Source organism: Schistocerca piceifrons, chromosome 10 (genome assembly GCF_021461385.2).
Source record: "Schistocerca piceifrons isolate TAMUIC-IGC-003096 chromosome 10, iqSchPice1.1, whole genome shotgun sequence".
NCBI lineage: Eukaryota > Metazoa > Arthropoda > Insecta > Orthoptera > Acrididae > Schistocerca > Schistocerca piceifrons.
This window is the reverse complement of record NC_060147.1, coordinates 12,897,779-12,916,502: the sequence shown is the minus strand read 5'-3', so window position 1 is coordinate 12,916,502 and position 18,724 is coordinate 12,897,779. Positions and strand designations below refer to the sequence as shown.

General features: G+C 40.6%; 1 non-coding gene across 1 annotated transcript; it reads left to right on the top strand.

Annotated features, from left to right (window-relative positions):
- The first annotated feature begins 18,356 nt into the window (after positions 1-18,356).
- Positions 18,357-18,428, top strand: Trnad-guc. The gene has a single exon. It is a non-coding gene; the product is annotated as a tRNA-Asp (tRNA).
- The last annotated feature ends 296 nt before the right edge of the window (positions 18,429-18,724 follow it).

Genomic DNA, 18,724 nt, shown 5'->3' with positions numbered 1-18,724 from the left:
GTAGATGCAGTGTTTCTTGATTTCCAAAAAGCATTTGACTCAGTACTGCACCTATACTTAGTGTCAAAAGTAAGACCATATGGAGTATCAAGTGAAATTTGTGACTGAACTGAAGACTTTTTGGTAGGGAGGACACAGCATGTTATCTTGGATGGAGAATCATCATCAGATGTGGAAGTAACTTCAAGTTTGCCGCAGGGAAGTGTGTTGGAACCCATGCTATACATGTTGTATATTAATGACCTTGCAGGAAATAGTAAAATCAGGCTTTTTGCAGATTATGTCAATATCTAGAATGCAGTACTATCTGAGAGAAGCTGCATGAATACAGTCAGATCTTGATAAGATTTCAACATAGTGCAGAGATTGGCAACTTGTTCTAAATGTTCAGAAATATAAAATTTTGCACCTCACAGAATAAAAAAAATTTAATATCTTATGACTATAATATCAATAAGTCACTGTTGGAATCAGCCAACTCATACAAATATCTGGGTGTTACACTTTGTAGGGATATGAAATGGAAGTATCATGTAGGTTTAGTCATGGTTAAACCAGGTGGTATACTTCAGTTTATTGGTAGAATACTGGGGAAGTGCAATCAGTCTGCAAAAGACGTGGCTTACAAACCAGGTGCAGCCCACCCTAGGACGTTTCTCAAGTGTGTGTGATCCATGCTGGATAGGACTAACAGGGAATACTGAACATATACAGAGAAGGGCAGCACGAATGTTCACAGGTTTGTTTGATGTATGAGAGAGTGTCATAGAGATACTGAAAGAACTTTACTGGTAGACTCTTGAAGACAGACGTAAACTATCCTGAGGAAGTCTGCTAAAAAGTTTCAAGAACTGACTTTAAATAATTACTCTAGGGATATACTACAATGATTATTCTTTCCATGCTCCATAGTGAATGGAACAGGAAGAAACCCTAATAACTGGTACAATTGTATGTGCCCTCTGCCATGCACCTCAAAATGGTTTGCAGGGTATAGATGTAGATGTAGATGGATGAAGGGAAACAAGTGGATTCCATATTTCTAGATTTCCAAAAACCACTTAACACATTGCCCCATTGCAGGCTGTTAAAGAAGGTATATGCACTATGTATGCACTCCATCTTCAGGCCACAAGTGACTCATCAGTACCATCCGACCGCCATGTCATCCTCAGCTGAGGATGTGGATAGGACGGGCGTGGGGTCAGCACACTGCTCTCCCGGTCATTATGATGGTTTTCTTTGACCGGAGCCACTATTATTCGGTCGAGTAGCTCCTCAATTGGCATCAAGAGGCTAAGTGCACCCCAAAAAAAGGCAACAGCGCACGGCGACCTGGATGGTCACCATCCAAGTGTCAGCCACACCCGACACCGCTTAACTTTGGCTATCTGACGGGAACTGGTGTGTCCACTGTGGCAAGGCTGTTGCCTAACAAAGGTATGAGCATATGGAATAAATTCATAGATATGCAAATGCCTCAAAGACTTCTTAAATAATAGAACCCAGTATGTTGTCCTTGATGGTGAGTATCCATCAGAGACGAGGGTGTAGTCAGGAGTGCCCCAGGAAAGTGTGGTAGGACTGCTGTTGTTCTCTGTATACATAAATGATTTGGCGGACATGGGGGGCAGCAGTCTGCAGTTGTTTATTGATAACCCCAATGTCTACAGTAAGGTGTCACAGTTGAGTGACTGTGGAAAGATACAAGATGACTTAGACAAAAGTTGGTGTGATGAATGGCAACTAGTCCTAAATGTGGAAAAATGTAAGTTAATGGACATGAGTAGGAAGATCAAACCTGAAATGTTTGGTTACAGTATTGCTAGTGCCCTGTTTGACACAATCAAGTCGTTTAAATATCTGGTAACAACATTACAAAGCGATATGAGTGGAATGAGCATGTGAGAAAGCAAATGGGCAACTTTGATTTGTTGGGAGAATTTTAGGAAAGAGTGGTTCATCTGTAAAGAAGACCACACATAGGACAGGGTGCGAGCTATTCTTGAGTAGTGTTCGAGTGTTTGGGATGCATACCAGGTCGAACTGAAGGAAGATATCAAAGCAATTCAGAGGCAGGCTGCTAGAATAACATGTAAGTGTTACGGAGATGTTTAAGGAACTCAAATGGGAATCCCTAGAGGGAAGGCGATGTTCTTTTTGAGAAACACTATTGAAAATTTTTTAGAGAACTGGCATTTGAAGCAGACTGTTAAACAATTGTACTGCCACCAACCATACAGTGCACATAAGGACCACGAAGGTAAGATACAAGAAAATAGGGCTCATACGGAGACATATAGACAGCTGTCTTCCCTCACTCCATTTGCAAGTGGAACGGAGAAGGAAATAACTAGTGGATGTACAGATACCCTCCACCATGCACCGTATGGTGGCTTACTGAATATCTATGTAGATGTAGATGTAGATATGTGAATAACATATGTGAATTAAAAAGATCCCATTGGATGAACATGCAATAACTTACTTATGGGAATTTGTTGAAACTTTATGGGATGGTTTCTTAAAACAATCAAAATGTCACTTACATTTGTTAACACACAAGGTCTTCAATTTTGCTCTGTAAAAGTTATTAGTTCTGCGAAAAGGACTTAATATACCAATACTTAAAATACAGTAGCATCTTTTGACTCACTGTAATTTAGTAGTAATTTGTATACCAGTCAAAAAGCATTGTGTACGAACTTAACATCGTGTAATTTTGCTTGTTTCATTTATGTAACGAAGATGATTACCAACTAAAGAGATTGTTTACCTCATTCTGCAATTGTCAGCATGTTAATTGTATTTTCAAGAAAATTCTTATGCAGCAATACAAAATTATTCATATGATTGTTTGGTTGTTAAATACACTGAGGTGATAAAAGTCATGGGATAGTGGTATGCAAATGTACAGGTGGTGGTGGTGGTGGTGGTATCATGTGCATAAGGTACAAAAGGGCAATGCATTGGCGAAACTGTCAATTGTACTCAGGTGATTCACGTGAAAAGTGTCCGACGCGATTATGGCCACACACAATGGGAAATAACAGACTTTGAACATGGGAAGGTAGTTGGAGCTAGATGCATGGGACATTCGATTTTGGAAATCATTAGGAATTCAATATTGAAAGCTGTACAGTGCCGAGAGTGTGCTCAAAATACTGCATTCTAAAATTACCTCTCACCATGGACAACGCAGTGACCGACAGCCTTCACTTAATGAGTGAGAGCAGTGGAGTGCTAGTAGACAAGCAACACTGTGTGAAATAACTACAGAAATCAATGGGAATGTACAATGAATGTATCTGTTAGGTCAGTGTGGCAAAATTTGGCATTAATGGTCAATGGCCGTAGACAACTAACGAGAGTGCCTTTGCTAACAGCATGCCATCACCTGCACTGCCTTTCCTGGGCCTGTGACCGTATCAGTTGGACCTTAGATGACTGGAAAACTGTGGCTTGGTCAGCTGAGTCCCAATATCAGCTAGTAAGAGCTGATGGTAGGGTTTGAGAGTGGCTCAGATCCCATGAAACGACGGACCCAAGTTGTCAAAAAGGCACTGTGCAAGCTGTTTGTGGGATAATGGAATGGACTGTTATTACATGGAATGAACTGAATCCTCTGGCTGCATATTGTATCGTACAATACTTGGAGACCATTTGCAGCCATTTTTGGACTTCAAGTATGGATGACAATGCACCATGTCACTGGGCAAATGATATGGCCAGCTGGATTGCCCGACATGAGTCCCATCAAACAATTATGAGAGGCAATTGAGAGGTCAGTTCATGGACAAGAACTGGTTGTCAAAGGAATTTATGATGGAATTTTGAAGTTTCTAAAAATATTTGGGAAGTTCTCAGCAGATTTATTGTTTTTAAGTGCCAATTGTCCACATTCTACCTTAAACCAGAGATTTTGGGGCTGGCACCCCCTTAGATTTGTTTCAAATCTTTTGTAAAAAGTTCTGGTGTTGTTTCTTTGGAAGTCTTCTCAAATTTCACAGAGTAGACTGTTGTCATGGCATCTTTTTGTTTCTCTAATTAATTTTGAAGCTTCTTTTTTAGTTGCCAGGAATGTGTTGTGTGCAGTTTTTGTTACTTTCCATGTTATGAATGCCTTGCATTGAGATTTTACTATCTATTCACAATCTTGATTCTCTCAAACATATATTTTTTTCTGCCTATGTAAAGGAATCTGGATTTTGGCAATTTTGATAAATTTCTGTTTAAGTTATTCACAATTTTGTTGCTGCATTTTGCTGAGTTTGTTTACTAATAGTAGTTGTTGGATTTTATAATTGTCAAATTAAGGAATTACTTACTTTGTTTGCTGAATTTTTGAAGTTTTAAAATTTAGTTACACTCGGGTTAAACAGCGAGCTGTATAAATATTTAATAAACAATAAAATAAACTTCAAGGACAAAGTGAAATAATATCTGCTCAACAACTGCTCCTGCTATATAAAACAACAGAATAATCCTTGCATGTGTAGCAGAGTGTGTGTGTGTGTGTGTGTGTGTGTGTGTGTGTGTGTGTGTGTGTGTGTGTAATGGCTGAAAGCTATAATTGTGTGAATCTTTTTGTTGTGCCTATCACGACTCAGCATCTCCGCTATATGGTGAAGCTGACTTGGTTAGGATCCATCCATCAAACATGCAGATAATGAAATAACTAACTAAATGATAACTTTGTTATCTTAATAAGTAGTAAAAATTATCTTGATTACATTTTGATTTATTTGATCAGATGGCTGGGTTTGGCTCTGCACCATTTTACAGAGGCAGCAGTTTTGTAAGTTAATGACCACACAACCTGTGCATCCCTACTCTTTCAAGATCTGATGGTGGGCAATAGAGACAATACTCTTCATCTGTTGAAATAAATCAAAATGTGACCAAGACTGCCAATTCTACAGTTCCATCTTCTGAGCTATACAGTCTCTATGGTCATTTATTGTACACTGCCTGACAAAACAAGTGAAGAACCTGAAGACTCATTAACTTCATACACTAACAAGCCTCCAGCAGTTATGTGAATGATTAAGAGTTGCAAGTACCTGAGACAAGTAGAACAACTATAGGCAGTTTATAGACTGTATTAACATTATGCCTGTTTAGTGTTGTTACCAGGTTTGGTAGATATATGAGGGGCACGAAAAGCAACAGACGATGAGTGATCACCGAAGAATGCAGGGATGCCGTTTACCTGTGTGAGACAGCATGATCAGCAACTGACAAGAGTTTGAAAAAGGCCTCATTGAGGGTCACCATTTGGCCAACTACCTGAATTGTGCAATATCCTCATTTGCAGTGCAATCTGATGGCCCGATGTCGGACTGCACGGAACCATAAGCGCAGGCATACCTACCATCATCGTTCTGGTTAACTACGTCTGACCACGATGAAAGAGGGTCACTGTATTGTGAACGAAGCACATCGTACCCCTTCACATCTGTGCATGCTATCTGACAACAAGTAATGGACTTCTTGCAACTTTGTGTGTCATCCCGCACTGTTAGTTGAAGACTAACAGCATTTGGACCGAGAAATTACTGCCCGTACATAGGCTGCTGTTAGCACAACACAAATGGCTGCATTTGGAGTAGTGCTATGATCAGGACGCACAGACTGCTGATAGATGGCATCACTGTGTGTTCAGTGATGAATTGTGCTTATGCACTATTCTGGATGTCAGTTATCAGTTAGTATGACAGAAAACCGGAGGGAGTTCCTATTCTCCTAGTATTTTGGAGAGGCATCGGGGTATGGGGAGCCATCAAGTATGAATTCAGGTCACAGCAGGCAGTGGCTGAGGGAGTTGTTCATGACATAATGACACATCATAGTCATCCTATGTGCTACCTTTCAAGTGACAATATTATAGTGCCATTTTTTAATAGGACGATGTTTGTCCACAAATGGTATGTGTGTCTATGAGCTGACCTGTCCCCAGCAGAACGTGAGTGGGTCCAGCTTAGACATCAACTCTGTCCCAGTGGCAGTATCGAGGATATCGAGGACCAGGTTCGCAGGAGAGCTTCTGTAAAGTTTGGAAGGTAGGAGACGAGGTACTGGCAGAAGTAAAGCTGTGAGGATCGGGCGTCAGTCGTGCTTGGGTAGCTCAGTTGGTGGAGCACTTGCCCGCGATTAGCAAAGGTCCCGAGTTCGAGTCTCGGTCCGGCACACAGTTTTAGTCTGCCAGCAAGTTTCACATCAGCGCACACTCCGCTGCAGAGTGAAAATCTCATTATCGAGGACCAGTTAGAATGGTTGTGGGCCAGCTTGCCTCAGGAGAGAATACGACAGTTTTATGAAAGCCTTCCCAACTGAATCTGTGAATGTATACAGGGCAGAGGGGGTGCAACATCATAGTGATAAGTGGGCTCATACCGCCAAGTTGTGTGTAAATTAGACTCAGTTTTGTAATCACTCAAATAACATTACATACCCCCTCAAACTAATAAGTTTCATTTCATTTCCCCCTCCTCTTCTGGGTTTTTTTGTCAGACAGTGTAACTTAGCATTCGTATCTTGTTGTTCCAGTGCTTTGTGTGTCACATGTTCATACAATCTGGAAATGTACAAATAAACTTCCTTTTGCTACTTACAAAATTTAGTGTACATAGTATGTATTTTGAGAGACGTATGACAGTTGTGAATTTAGATTCTCTAATATACAGTCCTTGGTGATGGATGCAATATTCAGAGCTTACAGTTTTCAAAATGCAAAAGAGAGGAGAGAGAATCCTTATGAAAAGCAGTAAATGGGTTCACTGCAAAGAATTATTTCAGATTCCAGACCATAGTGTGCACCAACAAAAATATTGAAAACTAATAGGACAAGCAGCACAATTCACAACCATAGGACAAGATTAAGCCATCGTCTTCATCTAGATAGGAAAAATAAACGGAAGACCTAAACAGGCATTCTATCGAGATGTAAAATTGTATAATAAAATCACAGGAAGTCAAAGGAATCACACACATTACTTCAGAAAAACTTTTAAATTATGTCTTAGTTGAAGACCTTAATAAAAATATATTAAACTAATGGGAAAACCGGAGTACATGACTTAGATATTAAGATATCTATTTACACTGGGATGACGAAAGTAATGGGATACCTCCTATGTCGTGTCAGACCTCCTTTTGACAGGCATAGCGCAGCGAATCAACATGACATAGACTCAAGAAGTTGTTGGAAGTCCTCTGCAGAAATATTGACATGGTCACGACCGCAGGAGACGTGCTGTGTTTGATGTTATGCTGTCAGCAAATGCACTCGCATCGGATGTCTGATGCCGTAGCCCCTTAACACTAAAATTTCACTGCACTGACCTAACAGATAAATTTGTCAAATGTCCTGTATTGATTTCTGTGGATATTTCATTCAGTACTGCTTGTCTGTTACACCAATAACTCTACACACACACACCCCTGCTCTCAGTCATAAGTGAAGGCTGTCAGCCACTGTATCATCTGTGGTGAGAGGTAATGCCTGAAATTTGGTATTCTTGGCACACTCTTGACACTGGGGATCTCAGGATATTTAATTCCCTAATGATTTCCAAAATGGAATGTCCCAAGCACCTAGCTCCAACTACTACTCCATGTTCAACACCTCTTCTTTCCTGAGTTGTGACCATAATCACGTCACAAACTTTTTCACATGAATCACCTGAGTACAAACGAAAGCACTGCCCTTTTATGCCTTGTGTACACAACACTACTGCCATCTGTATATGTGCATATCACTATCCCACAACTTTTGTCGCCTTGGTGTCTATATAGTTTTAAATAAATACAAGTATGTCAATATGTACAAGGTCCACTCAATAAATAAGCAAACATTGTATAAGGAATACACAACTTAGATGAAGTTTGTTCTTTGTAATTTTTTAGTGGTGTCCTAGAACTATTACCAGATGGGTCTCGCACATGTCCCTCATGGAGACAGTGCTGGGGATCAGTGAAATAAGATGGCCGCACCCGTCGGGTGGCAGTGTAATATGGTGAAAGTTGTTCGAGTCAAACACAAGTGTACAAATGGGCATATAATTTGAAATGGGGTGCAATAAAATAAGTGTTGAAGATTCGCCATGCCCAGGAAGCTCTGCCTATGCAGTCACGGAGAACAACATTGGAAGAAAAGATGAGTTATTATGGGGAAACAGGCAAGTGATATTGTGGCAGGCATGAACATCAGTGTTGGATCAGCCCACCATAGCATTCATGACATACTGATGTTACAGAAAGTGTGTGTGCAGTGGATTCCAAAACATCAGACATGAGGAATGAAAGGAAGATGCACAGATACAAGCAGGGAGACTTGAAGTTCATATGCTTGCCCAACCCCCCATATTCCCCAGAACTGGCACCTTCAGGTTACCACATTTTAACCCACTGAAAGAAGATCTTAGTGGCTCAAGGTTCGCAGTTGACGAGGGAGGCCGGGCAGCAACGCATAACATGTTATGCATACACCTCAAGAATTGTCTGCATGTGGAATTGAGAAACTTGTCCATCACTGGTGTAACTACATAGAACTGAGGGGGATGCATTGAAAAATAAATAAGTGCTGCATTCCATTCTTGTAATAGATTCTTTACAAAAAATCCAGTTTTTCTACTGAATGACCTTGTATCTTAGAATCATTTCATACATACTGACAACATCAGTACACTGATGGATTATAGCTTTTCATTGCAATTCAGTACAAAATTGTAGTTGTTTCTTGCATCCTAGTTTCCAGAGTCATCTACATTTCCAGTCTTCCACCGGTAAATTCCTCTCTGTAATGGCTCTTCTGATTCCCTCTTCCCAAGTTGTTTTCAGGCATCCTCTTCTTCCTCTAGTATTTGAAATCCATTCCATCATCTTCTAAGACCATTTGCTCTGAACCAAACTGCTTACATGCCTATATCAGCTCAGTCATTTTGTTTCTGTTGTATACACCACAGTGATGCCCAGGTTCATTGCTGTAGTTTCTTCAATACTGCTGAATATCATAATCTTCATTTCTGATCTAATAAAAGTCAATTTAAACCTTTGATTCCTTATCTACCTTGGCCAACATGGTTCTTAATTGCATCTTGATAACATCCTTCTTTGTTAATATTGACCCCGAAATATTTATATGAGTACACAGATATTACTACCCCAAAACGTAAAGTCTGGTCTTGGCTTACTCCTCCTCAAACCAAATGCTCTGCTTTCTCTAAATTAATAGTTAAACTCCACTTCTGATATTCTCTGTCCCAACTTTCTCACCATCTATTTCAAGTCATTCTCATACTCCGCAAAAATGACCTTAACATCAGCAGTGTACAAAGTGAATAGCTTCTCGTCATTTATAGGCACACCCATACAACAGCAGAAAAGTTTCCATAACTCTAAGGTGGAATTCAAGTATATTTTAAATAATGTGGCCAGTTCTGTGCATCCTCGACGTAATCCTTTGGTCACTGGAATCTCTTCAGATATTTTTGTACTTACTTTAATTCTGCAAGTTGTGCTACTGTATAAAGTTCTAGCAGCCTGAACACATAAACTACTCACTTTACTCTCTACGACTGAAGCCCAAAATTTACAGAGGGGAACATTATCATAGGCTTGCCTCAGATCCATGAAAACAGTATGGATCTCCGAATTCCTGGCCGGTCGTTTTTCCACAAGCTGTTTAGGCAAGACATATTACTGCACACAGTCTTCTAGCATGGAACCCATTCTGATCTTCTTCACCCACAATCTGTGATTTGATTCTCACCTTTATAATTTTCCCATAAAATCAAGAGATTGAATTTGTTACACTTACTCCTCTATAATCTGAGCATTTCCTCCCGTAACCCTTGGTATTACGTTGGATGTGTGCAGTGTTTTCCATTTCTTTGATAATTGTTCCCCCCTTAGGAAGCAACTGAAAATATAGACCATTAATTCCAGAACTTTTTCTGGACCACTTTTGAGCAATTTGATGGGCAATCCATTTGGACCTAAAGCTCACCCATTTTTTGACCTCTACAGGCATAATTATTTTGTACTCTTCATGAGATGCATATGAGATAAACTCATCATCATTTTTTTACAGAGAATTCTGGACAGCTATCATTAAGTAGATAACTTCCTCCTGTTTTCCAATGGAATGAGTTCTCTATGCTACACTCCTTCATTCCCATCCAGTACATTGATCAGTGTGTCTACATCTGTTATTCCTTACTTTATTCTTTGCATTCTTCAGTATTTTCATCATCTCTGTTCTATATTTTACATAGTCATTCCTATGATCTTTGGCCTGAACAATAAACACAAGAGCAAACAGAAAGAAGCCAAGAGAATGTACTTCCACTAAGAATACGAGTGAGTGACAAGGATTCTATCAATACTGCCCACAGATGGCACAATGTTCCTCAGGAAGCTAAATATATTTCAAAAGTTTTTGATCTGTTCAGTATTATTTCACAACACCTCAACCCAGTCCATGCACATTCAATATTATTGCACAACCAAAACTACTGAGCAATAATATTGACCAAGAGGATGACTCAAGAAAGGCATGAGAACTGGCGCTGCCCTTGCTGATAACAGAACTTCAGTATTTTGCTTCTCTGGACTACACAGCCCACTTGATGGCCTATTTGTCTCACTTTTTAATACAGTACACAGTATCCAGTTCCAGTGATGAAGGCAATTGGTCATCACTTGAGCAGCACATCCTTTTGGCCTCGGGGCTGCCAACCACCTGGCCCTATACATCAAGAGTCATTTCAAAATGACAAGTAGGTGCTTGGTTAACATAGATGACTGATTATATATATGGTTATAATAGAGGGAAACATTCCACATAGGAAAAATATATCTAAAAACAAAGATGGTGTGACTTACCAAATGAAAGTGCTGGCAGGTCGACAGGTTCGTTTGTGTGTCTGTCGACCTGCCAGCACTTTCATTTGGTAAGTCACATCATCTTTGTTTATATATATAAATGAAAGTGCTGGCTGGTGTGGATGGATATGTGTGTGTGTGCGCGAGTGTATACCCGTCCTTTTTTCCCCCTAAGGTAAGTCTTTCCGCTCCCAGGATTGGAATGACTCCTTACCCTCTCCCTTAAAACCCACATCCTTTCGTCTTTCCCTCTCCTTCCCTCTTTCCTGATGAGGCAACAGTTTGTTGTGAAAGCTTGAATTTTGTGTGTATGTTTGTGTGTCTGTCGACCTGCCAGCACTTTCATTTGGTAAGCCACATCATCTTTGTTTTTAGATATATTTTTCCTACGTGGAATGTTTCCCTCTATTTTTTATATGAAAGCGCTGGCAGGTTGATGGACACACAAAATTCAAGCTTTCGCAACCAACAGTTGCTTCATCAGGAAAGAGAGAAGGAGAGGGAAAGACGAAAGGATGTGGGTTTTAAGGGAGAGGGTAAGAGTCATTCCAATCCCGGGAGCGGAAAGACTTACCTTAGGGGGAAAAAAGGACAGGTATACACTCCCACACACACACACACACATATCCATCCGCACATACACAGACACAAGCAGACATTTGTAAAGGCAAAGAGTTTGGGCAGAGATGTCAGTCGAGGTGGAAGTACAGAGGCAAAGATGTTGTTGAATGACAGGTGAGGTATGAGCAGCAACTTGAAATTAGGGAGGTTGAGGCCTGGCGGGTAACGAGAAGAGAGGATATACTGAAGGGCAAGTTCCCATCTCCGGGGTTCTGACAGGTTGGTGTCAGTAGGAAGTATCCAGATAACCCAGACAGTGTAACACTGTGCCAAGATGTGCTGGCCGTGCACCGAGGCATGTTTAGCCACAGGGTGATCCTCATTACCATCAAACACTGTCTGCCTGTGTCCATTCATGCGAATGGACAGTTTGTTGCTGGTCATTCCCACATAGAAAGCTTCACAGTGTAGGCAGGTCAGTTGGTAAATCACGTGGGTGCTTTCACACGTGGCTCTGCCTTTGATCGTGTACACCTTCCGGGTTACAGGACTGGAGTAAGTGGTGGTTGGAGGGTGCATGGGACTGGTTTTACACCGGGAGCGGTTATTTGCTTCTGTACCAGGTCGGGAGCAAATAACCAGAGCCACTTCCTCATCCCCTCAAACCCAGAACCTCCCCCAGAAGAACCCCAAAAGTGCCCCACTTGTGACAGGATATTTTCCGGGACTGGATCAGACTCTGAATGTGGCTCTCCAGCAGGGATATGACTTCCTCAAATCCTGCCCTGAAATGAGATCCATCCTTCATGAAATCCTCCCCACTCCACCAAGAGTGTCTTTCCGCTGTCCACCTAACCTTCGTAACCTCTTGGTTCATCCCAATGAAATCCCCAACCCACCTTCCCTACCCTCTGGCTCCTACCCTTGCAACCGCACCCGGTGTAAAACCTGTCACATGCACCCTCCCACCACCACCTACTCCAGTATATATATGACTTACTATGTGGGAAATTATACTGTTGGGATGAGACAACCCAGGCATCCTTTAGAGATGCCATACAACTTATTATAAATGAAAAAAATACTGTGAGGCAAGATGTGCCTAAAACCACTAGGAGTGGAGATGGAAGTGGTGGCACGTAAGAGCATTCAAAAATGGTAAATTTTAGTGTCAAATATATAATTTTTTATGTTGTTTGGCTGATTTGTGATGGTCCACATGAGATTTTGCCCTTGGGACAGAGGGAAGTGGTGATAATGGAGTGATGTGTACAAAGAATTGAAGACAACTGCCACTTCTGTAAAATCCACAATATTTAGTGTCACTGAGGTGACTGGAAGAGGTAGATTTGCAGTCGGGACATTTAGCAAAATATAATTAACTATCACCCCACTTTTATAAACTGGTGACATCCACCAAAGAGTTAACTGATGCCATCTATAGGGCTGCATTGTAAAGTTATAACAATATGAACCAGTTTCAAGAGACGGACATTCTTGAAACTGAAAATGATGGCACCCACAAAATCAGCCATCACATACTTGCCATGATACTAGGTGTGGCCACTATTGATACAATATTATTACTAGACTCTAGTGTGTTCACTTCCCCAAAAGAGTTCCTAAGCGCCACTTCATCCAAGTCAGTGACCACTGCGCGAGCTTTCACTGAACTACAAAGCATTCACACTCGCACAAAACTGGACCAGTCTGTGTGTAAAGCAGATAATGGGCAAATTAACTGAAGTGACAGTCTTAACACGCCAGGGAGGGAGTGAAACAGTCTTTTCCCCCAGATACTACTCTTCCTTTTATCAGTAAGAAACAACAATTTCCAGTGAGAATTGTATTCTCGATCACAATCAATGAATTCCAGGCACAGTCAATTAAGTACTGTGGAGTGGCTTTTAGATTGCTATGTTTCTTCTACATGCAACTTTGCTTCACTCACTCAAGAGGAGAAATCTCAACGAATTTATTTACTCTTGTAAATGAATAGGAAACTGAAAATAATGATTATTGTCAATTTGTGTGTTAAATTAATATCACTATGAATTTATGAAAGGTATCTTATACGAGGGCAGTTCAATAAGTAATGCAACACATTTTTTTTCTCAGCCAATTTTGGTAGAAAAAACCGGAAATTTCTTGTGGAATATTTTCAAACATTCCCGCTTCATCTCGTATAGTTTCATTGACTTCCGACAGGTGGCAGCGCTGTACGGAGCTGTTAAAATGGCGTCTGTATCGGATGTGCGTTGCAAACAACGGGCAGTGATCGAGTTTCTTTTGGCGGAAAACCAGGGCATCTCAGATATTCATAGGCGCTTGCAGAATGTCTACGGTGATCTGGCAGTGGACAAAAGCACGGTGAGTCGTTGGGCAAAGCGTGTGTCATCATCGCCGCAAGGTCAAGCAAGACTGTCTGATCTCCCGCGTGTGGGCCGGCCGTGCACAGCTGTGACTCCTGCAATGGCGGAGCGTGCGAACACACTCGTTCGAGATGATCGACGGATCACCATCAAACAACTCAGTGCTCAACTTGACATCTCTGTTGGTAGTGCTGTCACAATTGTTCACCAGTTGGGATATTCAAAGGTTTGTTCCCGCTGGGTCCCTCGTTGTATAACCAAACACCATAAAGAGCAAAGGAGAACCATCTGTGCGGAATTGCTTGCTCGGCATGTGGCTGAGGGTGACAATTTCTTGTCAAAGATTGTTACAGGCGATGAAAATGGGTTCATCACTTCGAACCTGAAACAAAACGGCAATCAATGGAGTGGCGCCACACCCACTCCCCTACCAATAAAAAGTTTAAAGCCATAACCTCAGCCGGTAAAGTCATGGTTACAGTCTTCTGGGACGCTGAAGGGGTTATTCTGTTCGATGTCCTTCCCCATGGTCAAACGATCAACTCTGAAGTGTATTGTGCTACTCTTCAGAAATTGAAGAAACAACTTCAGCGTGTTCGTAGGCACAAAAATCTGAACGAACTTCTCCTTCTTCATGACAATGCAAGACCTCACACAAGTCTTCGCACCCGAGAGGAGCTCACAAAACTTCAGTGGACTGTTCTTCCTCATGCACCCTACAGCCCCGATCTCGCACCGTCGGATTTCCATATGTTTGGCCCAATGAAGGACGCAATCCGTGGGAGGCACTACGCGGATGATGAAGAAGTTATTGATGCAGTACGACGTTGGCTCCGACATCGACCAGTGGAATGGTACCGTGCAGGCATACAGGCCCTCATTTCAAGGTGGCGTAAGGCCGTAGCATTGAATGGAGATTACGTTGAAAAATAGTGTTGTGTAGCTAAAAGATTGGGGAATAACCTGGTGTATTTCAATGCTGAATAAAACAACCCCTGTTTCAGAAAAAAAATGTGTTGCATTACTTATTGAACTGCCCTCGTAATTTATATGCTGCATTTACAGTTTCAGAAACATAAAATAACTAAGTTTTATTTTACACTATAGACAGATTTAATTCCCTTTCTGATCTAATAAAAGATTGAGACACATAAGTAACTGAACAATGCTGGGCAATCAGCTATTATTAAGTAAAAAATGTGGCACATTTATTGAAATCTGACATGTTTATGTTTGACAAAAATATTTTTATATACTTATATGGATACGGTGTCTGTTCTTTCAGACATGTCCAAAAGAACAGACACCATATCCATATAAGCATACAGTTCTGGCAATACCGGCCATGACCTTCTTCTTCCGTGCAGATGCACACATATTCCCTGAACTCTTACGGGACTCTGTACGAATCTCTTCCATGAGTAGTGAGTATGTTGGCGTGGGACACCACGAATGTAGAGTGTGGACATACACGGTGAGGATGTGGGTCTCGTGGGAGGCATGCGCGAGATAGTCCCTGCAGTCGCACTATCCTCTGTGTCCTCGGTGGCTCAGATGGATATAGCATCTGCCATTTAAGCAGGAGGCCCCGGGTTCGAGTTTCGGTCGGGGCACACATTTTCACCTGCCCCGTTGATATATATCAATGCCCATCAGCAGCTGAAGGTATTAACTTAATTCTAATTTCAAAATATTTTTAAGCATGTAGTATGTAAATGTGCAGGAAGCTACTAACACATTCTACAACTTCTTGTCACTTGTGAGCACATTTGACTCTGATGTAAAGTACAGAGTGCTCACCTGGAACAGGTGTGCCAGCGAGAGGGCGACTCCAGGCTGCTCCAAGGCAGACTCCCATTCGTCGTATTGTGTGCTGCACATTACGACTTGCATCCCCATTGCACACTCGGAATACAGAGCCATAAGTGCAGGTCTTTCATCTCCATAATCTACCATTTCCATTTTCTGAATGGCTTTCGTAAGATAACTGTCATCTTTGAACACTGTTACGTATGAAATGCTCAGTGAACTGCTGTTAGTTTCTATGAGTAACACTCCTACCCTTCTCTCTTTTTTTCTTTCTATCCCTTAGGTTATTGGACATTGGAGGTGAAATGTTTACAGGTACACGTTTTAATGACATACACATATTTATAATTGATGACAGATATCTACACACACACAACACGTCTTGATAAAAGTTTAAATCAAACAATGGAAAATCCAGGATGGAATGTAACAATAAAAGTTTCAAATAGAATAAAAGTTTCAAATACAATGATTAACTTTTGAAACTGCAAACTTACCTCCTCCATTCAGCCCAGTGACACCAAATATTGTGAATTTGACACAAGTGCCAGTTGTCTTCAAAACATTCGTAGTGTCTCACCCCAACACACTCATTACTCGTGGAAGAGATTCTTACGAAGTCCCGTAAGAGTTCAGAGAATATGTGTGCATCCACACAGAAGGAGGAGGTCATGGCCGGTATTGCCAGAACTATACACTTATATGGATATGGTGTCTGTTCCATTAGACATGTCCGAAAGAACAGATACCGTACCCATATAAATATATATAAATATTTTTGTCAAACATAAACATGTCAGACCTCAATAAATGTGCCACTCTTTTTACTTAATAGTAGCTGATTGCCCAGCATTGTTCAGTTACGTATGTGTCTCAGTCTTTTATTAGATCAGGAAAGGAATGAAATATGTTTATAGTGTAAAATAAAACTTAGTTATTTTATGTTTCTGAAACTATAAATGGAATTATACTGAAATATAACAGTCTATTTAATTTCAAATGCATCATGTACTTTATGAACTGTAAACTCTAGACTTTTTCCGGATCTCACCGACACAACAAATATTGACTTGTATAATGTTAAAACGTTTCTATTTTCCCAAGATTGATCAGATTTTAGCATGTTTGACTTTGATGATACAATATTCAATAGAGAACACTTTGATTGAGCACATTTCCTACCTACTTAATAAAACTGACTAAAGAGTAGTTATTATAACACTTCAGTGCCATGAAAAGACATGGAACATACTTATGAACAATATGTATGAAAAAGAATAAAAAACTAGGAATAAAGACAAGGGAATAGGAAACAGCATCAACTGCCCTGGAAATGACCATAGCAAATCAGCAATTTAGTTGCTTTAGTTGTTTATAATGATCTGGCCCAATACCCAAAATTATTTTATTGAATATTCAAAAAATAATTAACTCTCAACAGTACTCTTTCATTATTTCTCCTTAATTCTTCAAACACTTTTAACTATCCAAAACTGGAACTATTTTTTTTTCCTGTGCGAATCAATTCCGCATTAAAACATTAGTGTATCTATCCATACGATATAGTCCATACTGAATTTCCTAGACCAGCTGGACTTTAATTATAACTGTCTGCTCGATCGAATTACAAGTTTATGATGGCAGTATATAAGCCAATATTGGCAAACACTGTACGTTTGAAATGATTTGATTGTTTTTAATTGGATTTTTCGATTGTCTCGTTTCTGTTTAGTGCTGCATTTGATCACTTTCATGGAAAATTACTCCTCTGCTAACATTTGTTACACGAATTATTCTCTCTATAATATTCTAAATATCGGGTAGGCCTACATGGTTTATTCTCGCAAATCAGGAAACACCATCCGGCTTCAAACGAAGTTCAATAAATCTCCCTATATATGTTTGTAGAGTATAACCTCACGATACAGTGGGATTCGAAGTACTGTTCGACATGATTTGGTAAATCGCTTGTAGCTTGGTGGAAACGAGATAGCGATAACGCCAGTGTGTTTATCTCTCGTGTGGGTGGGGCAGGGGGGGGGGGGGGGCGCCCTCTACATTTACATGCCCTTGGGGCGCCCTCTACAATTTACATGCCCTTTTTTTTGCCTCATTTGAAACATTCAACTGTGGACTTTTCCTGATGATATGCTTTGATAATTTGTTTTGTTTGGAATTGAAAGCATTTTGAGACACGTTCGACTGTTCTGTTTCATCTAATATATCTTCCTCCCCAAATGGGCAGACAACGTACTGAAATTTTTATCCGCTGTTGCTGTATTATCTCATGCAGTACGGAAATGTTGGAAATTTTGACGGTAACATTGCAATAATTTTGACATAATGTACGCTGAGTGACAATAGACGACTACGGTAGTTCTGTGGTTGTCAAATAGACTAACTTCAATTCACGCTGGCTGACTGATGCTTCTTTCTGCTGTTTGCTAATTTGCAGTGTCATTGACCTGCCCATGTGTTATCACAAATTATTATATATATTAATAATATAATTATTATATAGACAAATTCATGCACCAAGCTGCGTCGTCGTTGATAAAATAGCGGTGAGTATCCCAGCACCTTACACGAGAGATCGGAGTCTGATTCGCCGACGGGACGGTGCATACGATTTTTAATTACTCACGTATCACGCACATAGTAAATTCGTATGAAGTGTTCAGGTATGAGATATAATTGTCTTAGTTACAAACACGATCTGCCGGCCAGTCCTCGGTAGTATAGTGGTCAGTATCCCCGCCTGTCACGCGGGAGACCGGGGTTCGATTCCCCGCCGGGGAGATGCCAAATTTTTGTTTCGCAAGACAGCACTAAATGTTGCAGGTGTGGCCTGAAAGACTATTAACTAAATTCAATTGTGTCAAATAAGTGCCTGTTACGTGAAATAAATTGATGATAGCGCAGAGCACGAGCCACACATTTGTTGTAGGTTACTTGATCCAAAAAGTACAGTTACCGTTTTCGAATGTATACAGTTCATCAGACGGCTTTCATGCTTTGCCAAAAGATATGATACATAGTGTACTCGTTTCACGGCAACACACCAGTAAGCCAACGCAGCAGATGCTTTGACGAAA